Source organism: Triticum dicoccoides, chromosome 5A, assembly GCF_002162155.2.
Source record: "Triticum dicoccoides isolate Atlit2015 ecotype Zavitan chromosome 5A, WEW_v2.0, whole genome shotgun sequence".
In the NCBI taxonomy this organism is placed as follows: domain Eukaryota; kingdom Viridiplantae; phylum Streptophyta; class Magnoliopsida; order Poales; family Poaceae; genus Triticum; species Triticum dicoccoides.
This window is the reverse complement of record NC_041388.1, coordinates 404,229,010-404,250,522: the sequence shown is the minus strand read 5'-3', so window position 1 is coordinate 404,250,522 and position 21,513 is coordinate 404,229,010. Positions and strand designations below refer to the sequence as shown.

At 43.4% G+C, this 21,513-nt stretch overlaps 1 long non-coding RNA gene across 2 annotated transcripts; it reads right to left on the bottom strand.

Moving 5' to 3' along the window:
• Window positions 1–18,178: 18,178 nt before the first annotated feature.
• Window positions 18,179–21,507, bottom strand: LOC119301844. Of its 2 annotated transcripts, XR_005147207.1 has the most exons (3): window positions 21,348–21,507; window positions 18,842–19,448; window positions 18,179–18,552 (listed from the first exon to the last, which is right to left on the bottom strand). It is a non-coding gene; the product is annotated as an uncharacterized LOC119301844 (long non-coding RNA). The 2 variants fall into 2 exon arrangements; XR_005147206.1 differs by having other exon boundaries at window positions 18,179–19,448.
• Between the last annotated feature and the right edge of the window lie 6 nt (window positions 21,508–21,513).

Here is a 21,513-nt window from a genome sequence, read left to right as displayed (position 1 = left end):
AGCCATCTGAAGACCGTGGAGTAAAGCCTCATATTCAGCTGCATTGTTAGTACAAGGGAACATTAAACGGAGGACATAACAAAACTTGTCACCTCGTGGGGAAGTTAATACGACTCCAGCCCTCGAACCCTCTAACTGTCTGGATCCATCAAAATGAATAGTCCAATACGTATTATCTGGTTTCTCCTCAGGTGCCTGTAACTCTGTCCAGTCGTTGATGAAATCTACAAGTGCCTGGGACTTGATCGCTGTGCGGGGTATATATTTGAGCCCCTGAGGTCCAAGCTCAATGGCCCACTTGGCAATCCGGCCAGTTGCCTCTCTGTTTTGAATGATGTCACCTAGAGGGGCTGAACTGACCACTGTGATAGGATGGCCCTGAAAATAGTGTTTGAGCTTCCGGCTTGCCATAAACACCCCATACACCAGTTTCTGCCAATGTGGATACCTCTGCTTTGACTCAATGAGCACCTCACTGATATAATAAACCGGCCGTTGAACCAGATACTCTTTGCCAGGCTTCTTGTGCTCTACCACAATGGCTACGCTAACATCCCGGGCATTACCAGCTACATATAATAATAACGGCTCTTTATCGATCGGTGCTGCCAGCACGGGTGGTTCCACTAGCTGCCTCTTCAGATCTTCAAACGCCTTATCAGCTGCCTCACTCCAGACAAAGTTATCTATTTTCTTGAGCATCTGATATAAGGGGATGGCCTTCTCTCCAAGGCGGCTGATAAACCGGCTCAAGGCTGTAATCTGGCCGGCCAGACATTGCACATCGTTAATACACGCCGGTTTAGCCAAGGACGTAATTGTTGCAATCTTTTCCGGATTAGCCTCAATGCCTCTGTTTGAAACAAGAAAGCCTAAGAGCTTGCCTGCCGAGACACCGAAAACACACTTCTCCGGATTGAGCATCATCTTGTAAACCCAGAGATTGTCAAAGGTTTCCCGTAGATCATCTATCAATGTCCCCTCCTTTCTGGATTTGACCATAATATCATCCACATACGCATGAACATTGCGCCCAATTTGCTTATGAAGGCAATTCTGAACACATTGCTGGTAAGTTGCCTGGGCACTCTTGAGTCCAAAGGGCATGGAAACATAGCAGAAGGCTCCACAGGGAGTTATAAAGGCTGTCTTCTCCTGGTCCTTAACTGCCATTTTGATCTGATGATAACCAGAGTAAAGCATCCAAAAAACACAAACGGTCACAACCCGCCGTAGCATCAATTATCTGATCAATGCGAGGGAGAGCAAAGGGATCTGCAGGGCAAGCCTTGTTTAAATCTGTGTAGTCCACACACATGCGCCAAGTGCCGTTTTTCTTAAGAACCAGCACTGGATTGGCTAACCACTCTGGATGAAAAACTTCCACAATAAACCCAGCAGCCAACAAACGGGCTACCTCTTCACCTATAGCCTTGCGTCTTTCCTCATTGAAACGGCGAATGAACTATCGGACCGGTTTGAATTTAGGATCAATGTTGAGTGTGTGCTCAGCAAGTTCTCTCGGTACACCTGGCATGTCAGAAGGTTTCCATGCAAAGATGTCCCGATTCTCACGGATGAACTTGATGAGTGCGCTTTCCTATTTGGGATCCAGGTTAGCGCTGATGCTGAACTGTTTGGATGAATCGCCAGGGACAAAGTCAACCATTTTAGTGTTTGTAGCTGATTTGAACTTCAATGCTGGATCATGTTCCGTAGTTGGCTTTTTTAAGGAGGTCATGTCTGCCGGATCAACTTGCTCCTTATAGAATTTTAACTCCTCCGTGGCACAAACCGACTCAGCATAAGCCGCATCGCCTTCTTCACACTCCAAAGAAATCTTTCTACTTCCATGTACTGTGATAGTCCCATTATGACTTGGCATTTTAAGCTGTAGGTAAACATAACATGGCCTTGCCATAAACTTAGCATAAAACGGCCGCCCAAACAAGGCGTGGTATGGACTTTTGATCTTCACTACCTCAAATGTTAATGTTTCTGACCTTGAATCGTAGTCATCTCCAAAAGCTACCTGCAGAGCTATCTTACCAACAGGATATGCAGACTTACCAGGCACCACACCATGAAATACCGTATTTGATGGTTTAAGATCCTTATCTGTCAACGCCATACGGCGGAATGTATCATAATACAAAATATTGATACTACTTCCCCCATCCATGAGCACTTCAGTGAACTTGCATCCCCCAACTTGAGGGGCTACCACCAAGGCCAAATGACCTGGATTATCAATCCGGGGCGGGTGATCCTCTCTACTCCACAAAATAGGTTGCTCCGACCAGCGTAAATACTGAGGTACTGCCGGCTCAACAGAGTTGACTGCCCTTTTGTGAAGCTTCTGATCACGTTTGCACAAACTAGTAGTGAATACATGATATTGCCCGCTGTTCAGTTGTTTGGGATTGCTCTGATAACCCGACTGCTGCTGTTGCTGCTGACTCCCCTGATGGTTGTAACCTCCCTGGTTGCCTTGGTGTCCTTGATTGACGTGTCCGGTTTGATTGCCTGGAAACCCTGAACCGGAACCACCACTTCCGTAACCCGGCCCGTGGAAACCTCCTCCTGAACCATCGGGCGGGCCGCTATCATATTGGAACATATTGGAATTCTTGAAATCCCGCATGATATAACAATCTTTCCAGAGATGTGATGCCGGTTTATCCTTCGATCCGTGCTTTGGATAGGGCTGATTTAACAAACACTCCAAACTATTGCCTAGACCTCCACCCCTCTGGGGTTGCTTGCCTTTACGACGCTGGCCGTTCTCCTGCGCGTTGGTATTTGCGACAAAGTCCAAACCACTGTCGGCCTTGGGCTTACCAACATTTACATGGCCTGCCGAATTATGTTGTTGGCCTTTGGCATTGCCGTTCTTCTTACCCTTCTCCGGTTTGTCCTCCTCTAAATCCAGATCCTTGGTATTATATGAATCGGCATATTTAACCAAAGTGGCCATGAGTGTTGACATGTCGTTGCAGTGACATTTGAGCCTTCCCAACTTCTGTTTCAATGGTTTGAAATGGCAATTACCCTCTAACGTTAACATTGCGGTGTCTGCATTGATACGATCTGATGAATGCAAAATCACCGAGACCCATTTGACCCAATGGGTCGTGGACTCCCCTTCCTCTTGGACACAAGCGGCCAGTTCTCCAATTGACATTGGCTGCTTACACGTATCCTTGAAGTTCTAGATAAACCGATGCTTCAGTTCGGCCCATGATCCAATAGAGTTGGTCGGCAAGCTCTTCAACCAAGTGCGAGTTGTTCCTTCCAACATCATGGTGAAATATTTAGCACACACCGCCTCATCCACATCTAACATCTCCATTGCCATCTCATAGTTCTCCACCCACGCCTCTGGCTGCAAATCAGCGGTGTAATTTGGTACCTTACGAGGTCCCTTGAAATCCTTGGGTAGTCGCACATTACGCAAAGCGGGAGTTAAACACGGTACCCTAAGGAACTGAACATCGCCCTGGCTCCATGGAGGCGGTGGGGTGAATTGGAGTATGCTGTCGTGCTCCGTGTCGAGCTGTCAACTCGGCCTCTCGACGTGCGCGGCCATGGTCCACAACATCTTGCGCATTAGCACCTCCCCCAACCGGGTTGTTCCCTCGTGGCAAATTTCAGCAACATGCACTACTGGACACGGCCGGTTCGTCCTCCACGTGTCTGCTATAACTCCGGCTTGGACGGGGAGTGGAATGAATCCTCTCACGGTTGTGTGAATATGCTTGCTGTTGATTTAGTGCTATCTGAAGGAGATCCCTGGCCCGATGCGCTTCCACTGCAACTGGTGACTCGCCGTCGGTTGGGAGGGCCGCCAGGCGTGAAGCGGCGGCCACAATGTTGTCCAACGGGTTGGAATAATGCCCGGGTGGAGTTGATGGCACAACGTTGTTCTGGCGAGGCAGGTCCGTCGTGCGCGGCTGAACCAGTGCTCCTGCTCCCGGCACTCCTGCTCCCAGCGCCCCCGCCCGGTTTAGCGTGGGTTGGTTACCAGCTCCTGCACCTGGCGTGTTGAAAAGATTCTATGGCTCATAAACCGACGGGAGGCGTGATCGGTGCCTTCTTGTCATGAATTCCTCTGAAGCATTCTGATCCAGTCTAATCCGGTAAGCCTGTGCTTCCAACTCGGCCCGCTCCGTAGCCATCCTGGCGTTCTCTGCTGCCAGGTCCACTTTAGCCTGGGCTATCTGATCTTTCACTTTTACAATCTCCGCATCATGCTGATCCCTGGCTGTTGCGTCTACCTCCGCGGACATCAATGTTGCAAGAGCATCGAACAAATCAGATAAGACTTGGGTTGGAGGTGGCGCCGAGCTTCCTGCCCCCGCTGGTGTGGCCGTTGTTGAACCGGAGAGCATTGCTGCGGCAGTAGACGAATGAGGCGCCGATTGTGTGCCGGCCATGAAGATGGCGGCCCGGTTTGGCAGACCGGGGGAATGCGGAATACTGTTGCCCTCGGATCCTCCCTCAATCCGGCCGTCCTGCAACTGGTAAAGCGATTCGGTTTCTCCATAAGACTCGTCATCAGAGCAGGCTACGGTTTCTCCATCGGACACCGGTCCGTCCTCGTACCTCGATCCATGGATGACAGCTATGAAAACATGCCTTGCCTCGGGCTGAATCGGGGAAGTACTTGCACGCCGAGCCGTTTCTATGATGTCGGTGCAGATGTCCGGCTCGGGGGCCAGTTCGCCGATCTTGCCGATGAAGACGTGAATCCCACCAAAGGGGACCCGATACCCGTATTCGATTGAATCAGCCTCGGGACCCCATCCTGCATTGTCGATGTAGAGCTTGCCGCGGCGACTCTTCGTCATCTGGCCCACAGCGTATCCCTTGAGTCCATCGAAGCTGCCCTTCAAGAACTCAAAACCATCGTGCGATAGCCCCATGGTGGGCGCCAACTGTCGTGGGTTTGTCACGGCAGATGTCCTCGTGAAAGGAATTAGTCGTGGAGCCATCGCAACGGGTTAGCTTAAAGGGGTTAAACCGGACAAGGGGACACGGGAGTTTATACTAGTTCGGCCCATTCGATGAAGGTAAAAGCCTACGTCTAGTTGTGATTGGTATTGCTAGGGTTTCGAAGGCCAGGGAGCGAATCCGCTTTTTTTGGCTCTCGAGTTGTTGTTGTCGGTTCTAAACCGCGGCCGGGTCGTCCCTTTATATACATAGGTTGACGCCCGCCGGGCTACAGAGTCCTGAAGCCGGATTATAAACGTTTCCGGTTCGGCCTCTCTCTTTCTATCTTACTATACAAGTTACATGACTAGGTCGGTTTACATTTACAGACTGTAACCCGCCTTTGGGCCCTCCGTAAAGCGCCAGCATCTTTACATCTTCATGGGCTTCTAATCTTCAAAGAGTCAACCCGGCTACATAAGGCTGGTTTACCTCCAGTAGTAATATCCCCAACACAAGTTCTTTTCCATAAGCACGTATGACTATATACGGAATACATGCCTACATTACATAGATGAATTGGAGCTAGTTCTGTATCACCCTATGTTATGACTGTTACATGATGAACCGCATCCGGCATAATTATCCATCACCGATCTGGTGCCTACGAGTTTTCCATATACTGGTTTACGCTTATTTACTTTCCTGCTGCTACTATTACAATCACTACAAAATACCAAAAACATTACTTTTGCTGTCTTTACTTTTGTTGCCGCTACCACCACTATCATATTACTTTGCTACTAAACACTTTGCTGCAGATACTAAGTTTCCAGGTGCGGTTGAATTGATAACTCAGCTGCTAATACTTGAGAATATTCTTTGGCTCCCCTTGTGTCGAATCAATAAATTTGCATTGAATACTCTGCCCTCGAAAGCTGTTGCGATCCCCTATACTTGTGGGTTATCAAGACAAATTTCTGGCGCCGTTGCCGGGGAGCATAGCTCTATTCTTTGAGTCACTTGGGATTTATATCTGCTGGACACTATGGAGAACTTGAGAGATCGCGTTACTTTTATATACTCAAAATATTTCCGTTCTCGTTAAAGGGTGATGCTAAGATATGGTTTAATTCTCTTGATCCTGGTTATGTGTGTAGTCCCCAGGATACGATTTATTACTTCTCTGCTAAATATTTCCCTGCTCATAAGAAACAAGCTGCTTTGAGGGAAATATACAACTTCGTGCAAATTAAAGAAGAGAGTCTCCCACAAGCTTGGGGGAGGCTTCTCAAGTTACTTAATGCTTTGCCTGATCATCCTCTTAAGAAACCCGAAATACTTGATATCTTTTATAATGGACTAACCGATGCTTCCAGAGATTACCTGGATAGTTGTGTTGGTTCTCTTTTCAGGGAAAGAACACCGAATGAAGCTGAAATTATATTGAATAATATGTTGACAAATGAAAATAATTGGGCACCTCCTGAGCCACCTCCCGAGCCAGCTCCTGCTCCAATTACTGAGCCTATTCTTAAACCAACTCCGAAGAAGTGAGGTGTTCTATTTCTCAGTCCCGAAGATACGCAAGAGGCAAAGAAATCATTGAAAGAAAAAGGTATTAAAGCTGAAGACGTTAAGAATTTACCTCCTATTGAAGAAATACATGGTCTTAATATACCGCCTGTTGAAGAAACATATGATCTCAATTCTTTATTTACTGAAGAACCTCCTGATCCTGATATCCCGACACAGGTAGTAAAGGTAAATTCTCTCTATAGATATGATAAAGCTGAAGTTCCTCCTACTAAAATTGCTAGTCAGTGCTTGGATGAGTTTGATAACTTTATATTTAAGCAAGACGACTTCAATGCTTATTTTGGTAGACAATTAAAAGAAAATGCTTATATGATTAGACGCTTGGGTGATTATATGGCTAATATTAAAGGTGAACTTAAACTTGTTAGCAAACATGCTTCTATGGTTACCACTCAAGTAGAACAAGTACTTAAGTCCCAAAAAGAAGTGCTTCATGACATGAATAGTAAGAAAATGATTATGCTGTTAGAGTGGCTACTAGAACTGGTAGAATGACTCATGAACCTTTGTATCCTGAAGGCCACCCTAAGAGAATCGAGCAAGATTCTCAAAGAAATAATATTGATGTTCCTAGTTCTTCTAAAAAGAAGAAGAAGAAAAATGATAGAACTATGCAAACTTCTAGTGAACCTATTGCTGAACCACCTGATAATCGAAATGATATCTCTATGTATGATGCTGAAATACAATCTGGTAATGAACATGAACCTAATGAAAACATTAATGATGATGTTCATGATGATGCTCAACCTAGTAATGACAATGATGTAGAAATTGAACCTGCTGTTGATTTTGATAACCCACAATCAAAGAATCAACGTTATGATAAAAGAGACTTTGTTGCTAGGAAACATGGTAAAGAAAGGGAACCCTGGGTTCAGAAACCCATGCCTTTTCCTCCGAAACCATCCAAGAAAAAGGATGATGAGGATTTTGAGCGCTTTGCTGAAATGATTAGGCCTATCTTTTTGCGTATGCGATTAACTGATGTGTTCAAAACAAATACTTATGCTAAATATATGAAGGATATCATTACTAATAAAAGAAAGATACCGGAAGTTGAAATTTCCACCATGCTTGCTAATTATACTTTTAAGGGTGGAATACCAAAGAAACTTGGAGATCCCGGAGTACCTACTATACCTTGCTCCATTAAAAGAAATTATATTAAAACTGCTTTATGTGATCTTGGAGCCGGTGTTAGTGTTATGCCTCTCTCTTTATATCGTAGACTTGACTTGAATAAGCTGACACCTACCAAAATATGCAAATGGCTGATAAATCAACTGCTATACCTGTCGGTATCTGTGAGGATGTGCCTGTTGTGGTTGCAAACGTTACTATTTTAACGGACTTTGTTATACTTGATATTCCCGAGGATGATAGTATGTCTATTATTCTTGGAAGACCTTTTCTTAATACTGTAGGGGCTGTTATTGATTGCAACAAAGGTAATGTCACTTTTCATGTTAATGGTAATGAGCATACGGTACACTTTCCGAGGAAACAACCTCAAGTTTATAGTATCAACTCCATTGGAAAATTTCCATCGATTATAATTGGAGGTTTTGAATTTCCTCTTCCTACTATCAAGAAGAAATATGATATACTTATTATAGGGGATGTGCATATCCCCGTTGAGGTAACTTAGTGTTATTCGAAATTTCTCCGGTTTCATGATTATCGGAATGAGTTTGTTAACAAGACTTGATCAACCTTGTTAGTGAATTCTTTTTGATGAGCATGAGATGGATGAAACTAGAAGCACAACCTTCTGTACCCCACTTTTATTTTCTATTATTTATATTAAATAAAGTAAAAATAGTATTTTTCTGTCTGTTTCCTGACTTATCCGTGCAATATAAAAATATCCGGAAAATAAAAGTCCTCAGAATGACATGCCAATTTAATATGTTTTTCTGAGAATATTTGAGAATTTACTGTGCAAAAATTACCGCGGGAGGAGCTGCCACCTGGCCACGAGGGTGGTGGGCGCCCCCCCCCCTCTAGGGCGCACCCCCTGCCTTGTGGGCCCATGGTGGCCCTCCTCCACTTATCCCAGCACCCATCTTCTTCCTCTATCTCACACAAACCCGAAAACCCAACTCAAGCACGGGGTCCAGCCACTTTTGCTGTGATTTTCGATCTCCTTGCTCAAAGCGCCTCTCGCAAAACTGCTTGGGGAGATTGATCCTTGGTATGTGACTCCTCCATTGGTCCAATTAGTTTTTGTTCTAGTGCTCTATTCTTTACAAATTTGTGCTGCATAGGTGACCATGTTCTTGAGCTTGCATGTCAAATTTATATGGTTCCAAGTAGTTCTAATGCTTGATATAGGCTCTAGGCACTTGTAGGAGTAGTTGCTATCAATATTATTGAGTTTGATTTACTTTTATTTGGAAGTTACTAAAAATTTCAAAAAAATTCAGAGAAAAACAATATGCTTAGGAAGATGTTCCAAGGTGGTTCCTCTAAGAAGCAAGGACCCAGGATTGCTATGCGCGATGCTGATGAGGATCCACCAAGAGACGCTCCAGTACGACCTTGCGAATGGCCGTCGAAAAATTTTATGGACCGTGCGGGAATTAAAGAAGAATTCAAAGCATATTTGCGCAATGCCGGTCTTGAGGATTTTGAGGCTAACAAATGCCCCCAGTATCGTGATCTCACAAGTTCATTTGTGAGGAGGTTTGAGTATTCATCTTCGCGTAATTCTCCTTCAGTCATGTTTGATCTCTATGACAAATCTTATACCATGGACTTAGAGGATTTCACTTCTGCTTGCAAACTTCCATCATGGGGTAGTGTTAGGGATCCCCCTAAATCTGAATTTAGAAACTCTCTTGCTAGTATAACTGTGGGGGAATCTAGAGATATAACGCAGGCTACCATAGGGAGCATTCACTTTCCTGCTATACATTATTTTGCTCTCTTCATCGGTAGATGCATAAATGCTAAGGATGAAGCATGTCACATGTGTGTCCATGATCTTAGCATTCTTAGGAGTGCTGTGTTAGGAGACCAATCTTATCATATGGGAGCCATTGTAGCTCGTAGGTTGCATCATAATAGACATAATGGAGATTTCTTTGGAGGAATTTATGCAACCCGCTTAGCTCATTTTCTTGAGATAGACATTCGTGAGGGTGATACGGAGTTGCCTCCTGCATATTTAGATTATAACTCTATGGCTTCGCACCAGTTTGTCGAGAGGCCTGAACCACCTCTCTTATATCGTTTATTTTTTTATAAACGATGTGTTTTCCGTATTACTCTCCCTGCTCCTGCCTTCTTTGATTCACATACAAAAAGAAGATATGTTATTACCAGAGAGGAGGCAGAAGAGTACGAGAGGAGAGTGGAGGCAGTTCGACTCCATGCTGTAGCTCAGCAGGCGATGACCGTTGCACATCAGTATGATCCCAACTATTCTTCATCGCAGTACGACCCCAACAACTATTATTATGGATATCCGCCAGGCCAGCCGTGGCCATAGACCAACTTATGCCAAAAGCCTAAGCTTGGGGGAGTACGTATTTCTCACCGACATTACATTTATTTTCACACACACTCATTACTAGATGTCGGTGCTCATACTCTTTCACTGTAATATCCATGCTAGTTTATTTTCTTTTTCCTGCTTTCTTCTTGTGTGTTTGTTAAACCTTAAGAAAAACCAAAAAAAATTAGTAGTAGTTTATTTTTCTGCTATAGTAGTAATAATTAAAAAGAAAATCCAAAAATATTTCCCCTTCTCCTTTTGCTTGTTGGGAGCTTTCCCGTGTAAATAGTTTTATTTCTTTTCTTTGGGGGTCAGTAGGAGAAGACCATAATTAAATTGTTGAAGTGGCTCTTATAAGCATTCTTGTTGATTTAACCAAGAGCCCATATTGCTTTGTCTTCTCCTATTTATTGAATGCTCGCAGATTCCATCTTAGTCCAATGCATGTACACTCTTATTATTATTCACATCGTTCGGCCATGCAAGTGAAAGGCAATTATGATGATATATGATGAACTGACTGAGATGAGAAAAGCAGGTATGAACTCGACCTCTTTTGTTTTTGTAAATATGACAAGTCCCTCGTTCTTGATTCAGCTTATTATGAATAAACATGTTTGCAATGACAATTAGAGATCAAGTTGCTTGTGCCATGCTTGATTAGCTATGAGTTATAATGACTTATCTTGTGTGCCAACATGCCATTGCAATGATTATGATGTGGTATGATGGGGTGGTATCCTCCTTTGGATGATTTAAGTGACTTGACTTGGCACATGTTCACGCATGTAGTTGAAGCAAAATCAACATAGCCTTCACGATATTTATGTTCATGGTGGATTATATCCTACTCATGCTTGCATCCAATGTTTATTAATTTTAATGCATGTACATGGCTGTTGTCGCTCTCTAGTTGGTCGCTTCCCAGTCTTTTGCTAGCCTTCACTTGTACTAAGCGGGAATACTGCTTGTGCATCCAATCCCTTAAACCCCAAAGTTATTCCAGATGAGTCCACTATACCTTCCTATATGCGGTATCTACCTGCCGTTCCAAGTAAATTTGTATGTGCCAAACTCTAAACCTTCAAATAAACATTCTATTTTGTATACTCGAATAGCTCATGTATCAACCAAGGCTGTCCTTATCTTCCGTGTTAGGCGGGTTATTCTCAAGAGGAGTGGACTCCGCTCCTCACTCACGAGAAAATGGCTGGTCACCGGGATGCCCAGTCCCATGCTTTATGCAAACTAAATCAAAATTAATTGCAAACAAAACTCTCCCTGGGACCCGATGTATGTTGGAGGCACTCGTTGTTTCGAGCAAGCCATGGATTGATGCTTGTTGGTGGAGGGGGAGTATAAACTTTACCATTCTGTTTGGGAACCGCCTATAATGTGTTTAGCATGGAAGATATCGCCATCTCTTAGTTGTTACGTTGACAATGAAAGTATACCGCTCAAAATGCAATTTATCTCTATTTCAAAACTGAGCTCTGGCACCTCTACAAATCCCTGCTTCCCTCTGTGAAGGGCCTATCCATTTACTTTTATGTTGAGTCATCACCTTCTTATTAAAAAGCACTAGCTAGAGAGCACAGTTGTCATTTGCATTCATCACTGTTAATTTATATTGGGTATGACTATGATTGGATCTCTTTTATTATGAATTACAATGTCTAGTCAGTCCTTGATCTTTAAAGGTGCTCTGCATTTATGTTTTGCGGTCTCAGAAAGGGATAGCGAGATACCATCTTGTTATATCATATTATGATTGTTTTGAGAAAGTGTTGTCATCCGAGGTTTATTATTATGACTCGCTAGTTGATTATGCTATTGATATGAGTAATTATGAGACCTGAGAACTATTGCAAAGGTGGTTAGTTATGATCTATGCTAAAAACTTGAATGCTGGCTTGACATAGTTACAACAACAAGAGCAAACAGAGTTTGTAAAAGTTTTTATTTCTTTCTTTCAATTTGTCAATTGAATTGCTTGAGGACAAGCAAGGGTTTAAGCTTGGGGAGTTGATACGTCTCCGTCGTATCTACTTTTCCAAACACTTTTGCCCTTGTTTTGGACTCTAACTTGTATGATTTGAATGGAACTAACCCGGACTGACGTTGTTTTCAGCAGAATTGCCATGGTGTTGTTTTATGTGCAGAAAATAAATATTCTCGGAATGACCTGAAACTCCACGGAACATCTTAGAAAAAATAAAAAAATCCTCGCCAAAGATGAAGACCAGGGGGCCGACACCCTGTTCACGAGGGTGGGGGGCGCCACCCCTAGGGCGCGCCCCCCTACCTCGTGGGCCCCCTGGATGCCCTCCGACGCCAACTCCAACTCTATATATTTGCTTTTGGAGAGAAAAAATCAGGGAGAAGAAATCATCGCGTTTTACGATACAGAGCCGCCGCCAAGCCCTAAAACCTCTCGGGAGGGCTGATCTGGAGTCCGTTCGGGGCTCTGGAGAGGGGGATTCGTCGCTGTCGTCATCATCAACCATCCTCCATCACCAATTTCATGATGCTCACCGCCGTGCGTGAGTAATTCCATCGTAGGCTTGATGGACGGTGATGGGTTGGATAAGATTTATCATGTAATCGAGTTAGTTTTGTTAGGGTTTGATCCCTAGTATCCATTATGTTCTGAGATTGATGTTGCTATGACTTTGCTATGCTTAATGCTTGTCACTAGGGCCCGAGTGCCATGATTTCAGATCTGAACCTATTATGTTTTCATGAATATATGTGAGTTCTTGATCCTATCTTGCAAGTCTATAGTCACCTACTATGTGTTATGATCCGGCAACCCCGAAGTGAGAATAATCGGGACCACTCCCGGTGATGACCATAGTTTGAGGAGTCAATGTATTCACTATGTGCTAATGCTTTGTTCCGGTTCTTTATTAAAAGGAGGCCTTAATATCTCTTAGTTTCCAATAGGACCCCGCTGCCACGGGAGGGTAGGACAAAAGATGTCATGCAAGTTCTTTTCCATAAGCACGTATGACTATATACGAAATACATGCCTACATTACATTGATGAATTGGAGCTAGTTCTGTGTCACCCTATGTTATGACTGTTACATGATGAACCGCATCCAGCATAATTATCCATCATTGATCCGGTGCCTACGAGTTTTCCATATACTGGTTTACGCTTATTTACTTTCCCGCTGCTACTGTTATAATCACTACAAAATACCAAAAACATTACTTTTGCTGTCTTTACTTTTGTTGCCGCTACCACCACTATCATATTACTTTGCTACTAAACACTTTGCTGCAGATACTAAGTTTCCAGGTGTGGTTGAATTGACAACTCAGCTGCTAATACTTGAGAATATTCTTTGGCTCCCCTTGTGTCGAATCAATAAATTTGGGTTGAATACTCTACCCTCGAAAGCTGTTGCGATCCCCTATACTTGTGGGTTATCATGCCTCTACTTGACTAGCTCGTTAATCAAATATGGTTAAGTTTCCTAGCCATGGACATGTGTTGTCATTTCATGAACGAGATCACATCATTAGAGAATGATGTGATGGACAAGACCCATCCGTTAGCTTAGCATAATGATCATTCAGTTTTATTGGTACTGCTTTCTTCATGACTTATACATGTTCCTCTGACTATGAGATTATGCAACTCCCGAATACCAGAGGAACACCTTGTGTGCTATCAAACGTCGCAACGTAACTGGGTGATTATAAAGATGCTCTACAGGTGTCTCCAATGGTGTTTGTTGAGTTGGCATATATTGAGGTTAGGATTTGTCACTCCGTCTATTAGAAAGGTATCTCTAGGCCCTCTCGGTAATGTACATCACTATGAGCCTTGCAAGAAATTACTAATGAGTTCATTGCAGGATGATGCATTACGGAACGAGTAAAGAGACTTGCCGGTAACGAGATTGAACTAGGTATGATGATACCGACGATCGAATCTCAGGCAAGTAACATACCGATGACAAAGGGAACAACGTATGTTGTTATGCAGTTTGACCAATAAAGATCTTCATAGAATATGTAGGAGCTAATATGAGCATCCAGGTTCCGCTATTGGTTATTGACCTGAGATGTGTCTCGGTCATGTCTACATAGTTCTCGAACCCATAGGGTCCGCATGCTTAACGTTCGACGACGATTTGTATAATGATTTATGTGATTTGATGTACCGAAGGTTGTTCGGAGTCCCGGATGAGATCACGGACATGACGAGGAGTCTTGAAATGGTCGAGACGTAAAGATCAATATATTGGAAGGCTATATTCGGACATCGGAAAGGTTCCGAGTGATTCGGGTATTTTTCGGAGTACTGGAGAGTTACGGGAATTCGCCGGGGAAGTAATGGGCCTTAATGGGCCATACGGGAAAGGAGAGAAGGGCCTCAAGGGGTGGCTGCGCGCCCCCCATGGGCTGGTCTGAATTGGACTAGGGAGGGGGCAGCTCCCCCCTCTTTCCTTCTCTCCCTCTTCCGCTTCCTTCTTCTTCTACTCCAACTAGGGAAGGGGGGAAACCTACTCCTACTAGGAGTAGGATTCCCCCTTGGGGCGCGCCATAGAGAGGGCCGGCCCTCTGCTACGTCTTGAGCTTGCGTTGGTTTTCCCCGAAGAGGAAGGGATGATGCAACAGAGTAGCGTAAGTATTTCCCTCAGTTTTTGAGAACCAAGGTATCAATCCAGTAGGAGGCCATGCTCAAGTCCCTCGTACCTGCACAAAGCGATAGCTACTCGCAACCAACGCGATTAGGGGTTGTCAATCCCTTCACGGTCATTTACGAGAGTGAGATCTGATAGATATAATATTTTTTGTATTTTTGGTATGAAGATGCAAACTAAAAAGTAAAAGCAAAGTAAAAAAGGAAAGCAAGATTAAAGTGATGGAGATTGATATGATGAGAATAGACCCGGGGGCCATAGGTTTCACTAGTGGCTTCTCTCAAGAGCATAAGTATTCTACGATGGGTGAACAAATTACTGTTGAGCAATTGACAGAATTGAGCATAGTTATGAGAATATCTAGGCATGATCATGTATATAGGCATCACGTCCGTGACAAGTAGACCGAAATGATTCTGCATCTACTACTATTACTCCACTCATCGACCGCTATCGAGCATGCATCTAGAGTATTAAGTTAAAAACAGAGTAACGCCTTAAGCAAGATGACATGATGTAGAGAGATAAATTCATGCAATATGAAATAAACCCCATCTTGTTATCCTCGATGGCAACGATGCAATACGTGCCTTGCTGCCCCTTCTGTCACTGGGAAAGGACACCGCAAGATCGAACCCAAAGCTAAGCACTTCTCCCATGGCAAGAACTACCAATCTAGTTGGCCAAACCAAACGGATAATTCGAAGAGACTTGCAAAGATAACCAATCATACATAAAAGAATTCAGAGAAGATTCAAATATTATTCATAGATAGACTTGATCATAAACCCACAATTCATCGGTCTCAACAAACACACCGCAAAAAGAAGATTACATAGAATAGATCTCCACAAGAGAGGGGGAGAACTTTGTATTGAGATCCAAAAAGAGAGAAGAAGCCATCTAGCTACTAACTATGGACCCGAAGGTCTGAGGTAAACTACTCACACTTCATCGGAGAGGCTATGATGATGTAGAAGCCCTCCGTGATGACAACCCTCTCCCGGCGGAGCTCCGGAACAGGCCCCAAGATGGGATCTCATGGATACAGAAAGTTGCAGCAGTGGAATTAGGTTTTTGGCTCTTGTTCTGATCGTTTGGGGGTACGTATGTATATATAGGAGGAAGGAGTACGTCGGTGGAGCACCGAGGGGCCCACGAGGCAGGGGGCGCGCCCTGGGGGGGCGCCCCCCCACCCTCGTGACCTCCTCTTTGACTCCTTGGAGTAGGGTACAAGTCTCCTGGATCACGTTCGGTGAGAAAATCACGTTCCCGAAGATTTTATTCCGTTTGGACTCCGTTTGATATTCTGTTTCTCCGAAACAGTGAAATAGGCAAAAAAACAGCAATTCTGGGCTGGGCCTCCGGTTAATAGGTTAGTCCCAAAAATAATATAAAAGTGGAAAATAAAGCCCAATATAGTCCAAAATAGTAGATAATATAGCATGGAGCAATCAAAAATTATAGATACGTTGGAGACGTATCACCCTCCCCTCCTCCACTCCTTTATATACGGGGGAAGGGGGCACCCCATAGACACACAAGTTGATCTTTAGCCGTGTGCGGTGCCCCCCTCCACAGTTTTCCACCTCGGTCATATTGTCGTAGTGCTTAGGCGAAGCCCTGAGTCGGTAACTTCATCATCACCGTCAACACGCCGTCGTGCTGATGCAACTCATCCTCGGCCTCAACTGGATCAAGAGTACAAGGGACGTCACCGAGCTGAACGTGTGCAGATCGCGCGTTCGGTATTTGATCGGTTGGATCACGAAGATGTTCGACTACATCAACCGCGTTACTTTATGCTTCCGCTTTCGGTCTACGAGGGTACGTAGACATACTCTCCCACTCTCGTTGCTATGCATCTCCTAGATAGATCTTGCGTGCTTGTAGGATTTTTTTTTTGAAATACTGGATTCCTCAACACCTCGCCCATGAGCGTGGTGGCTGGCAGGACGAGGAGAAGCTTTCATTCACTACACGCTCTCCCTCCCGCACGCGGTGGACATGCAGCAGTTCAATCGGTGCCAGTTGGCCAGAAGTATACTGTAGTACTCCTCCACTGCAGTAGTACTCCATCATTGTTCGACTTACCGATGAGGCGAAGAACCAAGCGCAGCCCGGACGCTCGTGTGGCAGTTTCATGTGTAGAGTAGTCTAGGATAGCGTGTACCGTGCCTGTAAGCTTAAAATCGTTGGGGTCGGCTCCATGCTTTTTTTGATTAAAATAATCTTCTGGCCCTACCTGTCACCCTGGTGATTCTAGTTTGCACGCTCATCTGGTCAAGACAGGAATATATATTTTAATTTGTGGTGGGGTAAATGTTAGAGGTTGCGGCAAATGGAGTATTGTACGTTGCGGGTTTTTCAGTCAAGTTTAGAGGCAACTGATAACCCACAAGTATAGGGGATGAATTGCAGGCTCTTTGATAAGTAAGAGTGTCGCACCCAACGAGGAGCTAAAGGTAGAACAAATATTCCCTCAAGTTCTATCGACTACCGATACAACCCTACGCACGCGTAACGTCCGCTTTACCTAGAACAAGTATGGAATTAGAAGTACTTTGTAGGTGTAACGGGATAGGTTTGCAAGAATAAAAGAGCACGTAAGTAAAACTAGGGGCTGTTTTAGGTAAAGAAGCAATAAAGTTAGTATAGCGAGTGTCGAAAAGTGATGGTAGGAGTTGCGAAATTGTCCCTAAGCAATTGACTACTTTACTAGACCGATAGCAAGTTTTATGTGGGAGAGGTCACTGCTAGCATGTCATCCCTGACTTGAAATTCTATGCACTTATGATTGGAACTATTAGCAAGCATCCGCAACTACTAACGTTCATTAAGGTAAAACCCAACCATAGCATTAAGATATACTGGTCCCCCTTCAACCCCGTATGCATCAATTTCTATGCTAGGTTGAAGCTTCTGTCACTCTTACCCTCCAATACATAGTCCTATTAACATACAACTAACCCTATAGTGTGATCCACACGCGCGCTCATATGATGGGCACCAAAAGACAACAACATAACCACAAGCAAATTAAATCAATCATAGGAATTCACCAATTATCGATAGAACAACGAAAATCCACTCAGACATCCACTACTAGAAATCCACATTTTACCTAGGGCCATATACCCTAGGTGAAATGCAAAAAACCATAGGGAAAGACTTTACCTAGAGCTTGCCCTAGGTAAAGAACCCTAGGTGTAGTATAGTCGGGAAAGATCTCTTTCCCTAGAGTGCACGAGGAAAGCCCTAGGGAAACCATCTTTACCTAGGGGCACAAACCCTAGGGAAAGATTGTAGGGTCCATCTAAATTGTGCCACCCCACAACTTTCCCTAGAGTTCTTTCCCTACCAGATGTTTGAATAATACCCTAGGGATACATCATATTCATATCTTCCCTGTACAAATATGCAATTTGAATATAAATTCATATCAACCATAATTCAAAAAATTAAATCATAGCGAAATTTCAAATTTGTAAATCACATCCAAAATTCATTATGCACCACATCAGATTCATAATCAATGAACGCATACATCAGATATGTAGTCAACTAAAGGCCAAATTCAAAAAATAAGCTATGACAAGTTAGTCATTGCAAGTAGAACACCGTGACCAACATGTACAAGCATTTGTTGGTCACGCCGAGTATCAAATAAACTTGTTACAACATGCTATCTGTACATGCACCCGACATCATTAACTATCAAGAGGTTGGCTTCCAAGGAGTGACAAGCTGAGGTAGTTCCAGATGCATTATCAATAAAAATCCAAACATCCCTGCAACACCAGCGTTAGGCTCCAGAATCAAATCTTGTGGAGAAGCATCCAGAGTGACATTATGGTCCTGAAATTATGATGACAAGCAGTTTAGCACATAGTTATAAGGCTCGAGTATTCTAGTAGAATTTTGGAAGCATAATTATAATGTGCACAATATGGACAGGACAAGAGAATGCAATCCCTCCCCACAGCACACATAGCCCTGGCAATAATATGATCATGCTTCGCACTGAAGCAGCAGAACCATACATACCACCACACATAAAGCTCATCGCAAAAGCAGGCATTTGAACATCAGAATTGCAGGAACATACAAAGTTTGTATAATCCGAAGTTAATTTCAGAAAACTTACATGATCTGCATGTTGCTAAGCACACAAATTTAGTGGTTCTTGGCTCTTTTCAAGGATCTGCAAGACATGGTCCCGGTTGTGAAAACATACATGTGCATGCTCATGTAAATCAACTTGTTAGCCGTGTCTCAAATAGATTATATTACGTACATGGCCAGTTAAGCGATGTGTTGTGTACACACTACTCAGATCATGCTTAATCTGTTCTACAGGAAAAACGAAGCAAAGGAAAGGATAGCTCTATGGATTAGTGTTCCCCTAGTTCTGTAAAGCTTCAGCTGAATTTGAGCCGCAGAAAATAGCAGAAGAAACTAATCGATCAAAATATACTAAATCTATTGATATGGTTGTCATAGCTCTGAATTACAATAATAGAGGTAAATAATTTGCTCATATTTCATTGGATGTTGATTTTATGAATGGAAACGAATTTAAGCAAATCATCACTCTAAAATCTATAACTGACTGAAGCAAAATGGTCTTACATCCATGCAAGAGCTCTCCCTCTATGAGATGCATGTACATATGCTGGTGAATCTGTATCCCAAGTTGAAGTTGCTTCTCCATACTAGAAACACCAATGTAGCCTTTAAACATTCCTCGGTACCTTTAAATCACAAAAACATTCAGTCAGGAAATCTGTTTTAAGTTAACAAATATGTTTTTAAGTTAACAAAATGGGATCATTAGAAGGAAGATTGTTCCAGTAACCATCATGATTTCCCTGAAAAGAGAGGATATATAATACCGATCAACAACTTTGGTTGCTTTGCCCACACAAACAATCAACAATCTAGTTGACATAGTATCCAGAGTACTAGCATGCAACGACAGAGCTTCACAGGGGCGAACCTGGGCAGTTGCCTCCCAGCAAAAAGGAAAAAAATTAGTACCAGGTAGTAGTACTGCACACTACAACTCATAAGGCACAGTTATCACATCCTTCTCACGCTCTGCATAGGAGACAAACAAGCAGCGACCCAATACTGTAGCGCGTCTTCTACTCTTTTGTCTAGCGCGGACTTTGCTACCGGTGACGCATGAGCATGGGGTCGGGGAGCCAGGACACATGCCACTGGAGCTTGCTGGTGTTGGGGCCAGATGCCAGAGGCTGGTGGTTAGAACTCCTGGGCTCGTCTAGTCGCGGCCATGCTTACGCATCAGGCCACTGCCGGTGTCATGTACAAGTGATGCTATGAGCAACAAGAGCAGTCTAGCCTCACTCTCCCCACTGGGAATTACAACTCTTTTGATTATGCTTTTTCAGTGTAGATCCTTTCATGTTTCATCTTAACTTGTTGGAGTTCTAATTAAAAATTGTTGTTTAGAGACATAATGGTTAAAAGAAAGACCATTGATTTTATATTTTCTAGGACAAGTGCCAAGCGTGTATTTTCTACTTCGAAGATTATTAAGACAATGCAACGTAATACTCCCTCCGTTCCTAAATATTTGTCTTTCTAGAGATTTCAACAAGTGACTACATACGGAGCAAAATGAGTGAATCTACACTCTAAAATATGTCTATATACATCCGTATGTGATAGTCCATTTGAAATCTCTAAAAAGACAAATATTTAGAAACGGAGGAAGTATGTTGGAAGATGATTTTTTATCCAGTAGCTTATGTTAAGCACAAAGAGTAAAATCACAGTCAAGAATTTCTTATGCAATTTAGGGGCGGGAAGAAAGAAAGAGTTGATCCTTAGTGATTAACTCAATACTACATATTTATTTAGTATTTTGGTTCAGTTTCATTTGTTACCAAGTAGCTTATATATAATTAATGTTAGAAATGTACTTTGTAAGCTAATGTGGATAAGATCAATGTAATTATCTATGTTCTCAATATTATGCAAAATCTAACTTGTTTAAGTGGATGGCGTCCGCATATCTGTGAGTGACCGCGAACAGAAAAAATAATCTAACACGGTTGTTAAACTAACAAAGATTAATGCAATTTTTTCTTCGCGGACATGCAGATGCCGTCCACTTGCATCCCTTATAGCCATATGATTTTGTATTTGATTTTTTGTTTTACCTTCACCCCTCCTAAGATTTCTTTCAGATCCGCCACTGTTAGCATGGACAACCTGCATCATAGCAGCCGTATATCTGTCTTTAATTCTGAACTTGAACTTCAAAGATTTACCTACTAGATCTTGGATGTGAAAATGCTACTTTTAAGTTCTGGATCTGGACATAACGGGCAAGCTGAAACATCTAAATTGATAGACCTGTAAGCTCTGGATCTGGACATAACGTGCAAGCTGAAACACCTAAATGAATAGACCTGTAGTACTAAACCTGCAGGAGCGGATGTGCAAAGGGGAAACTGATATTCTGCCACAACGGCAAGCTAGCCGAAAGCAGCAGTAAAGTAATCTATGCATAATTTCTTGACAAGCAAATCACAGAGACGAGCATCGCTTGCAAGATCTGCACACAGAACAAATCAGAACATATACAGCTACCTAAACCAGAGAGCGAGAGATAGGGAGAGAACCTTAGGAGAGAAGTCGAGGTGGTGGACGCGATCTTGATCTAGCGGGAGGTGGATGCCGTTATCCTCGCCGTAGTGCTCGAGGGGCAGGAGAGGAGGGGGCGGTGCAGAAGAGTATGGGGCCGTCGGGGAGGAGCTCGCCGGGGACGGTAGTATCAGGGTGGTGCTC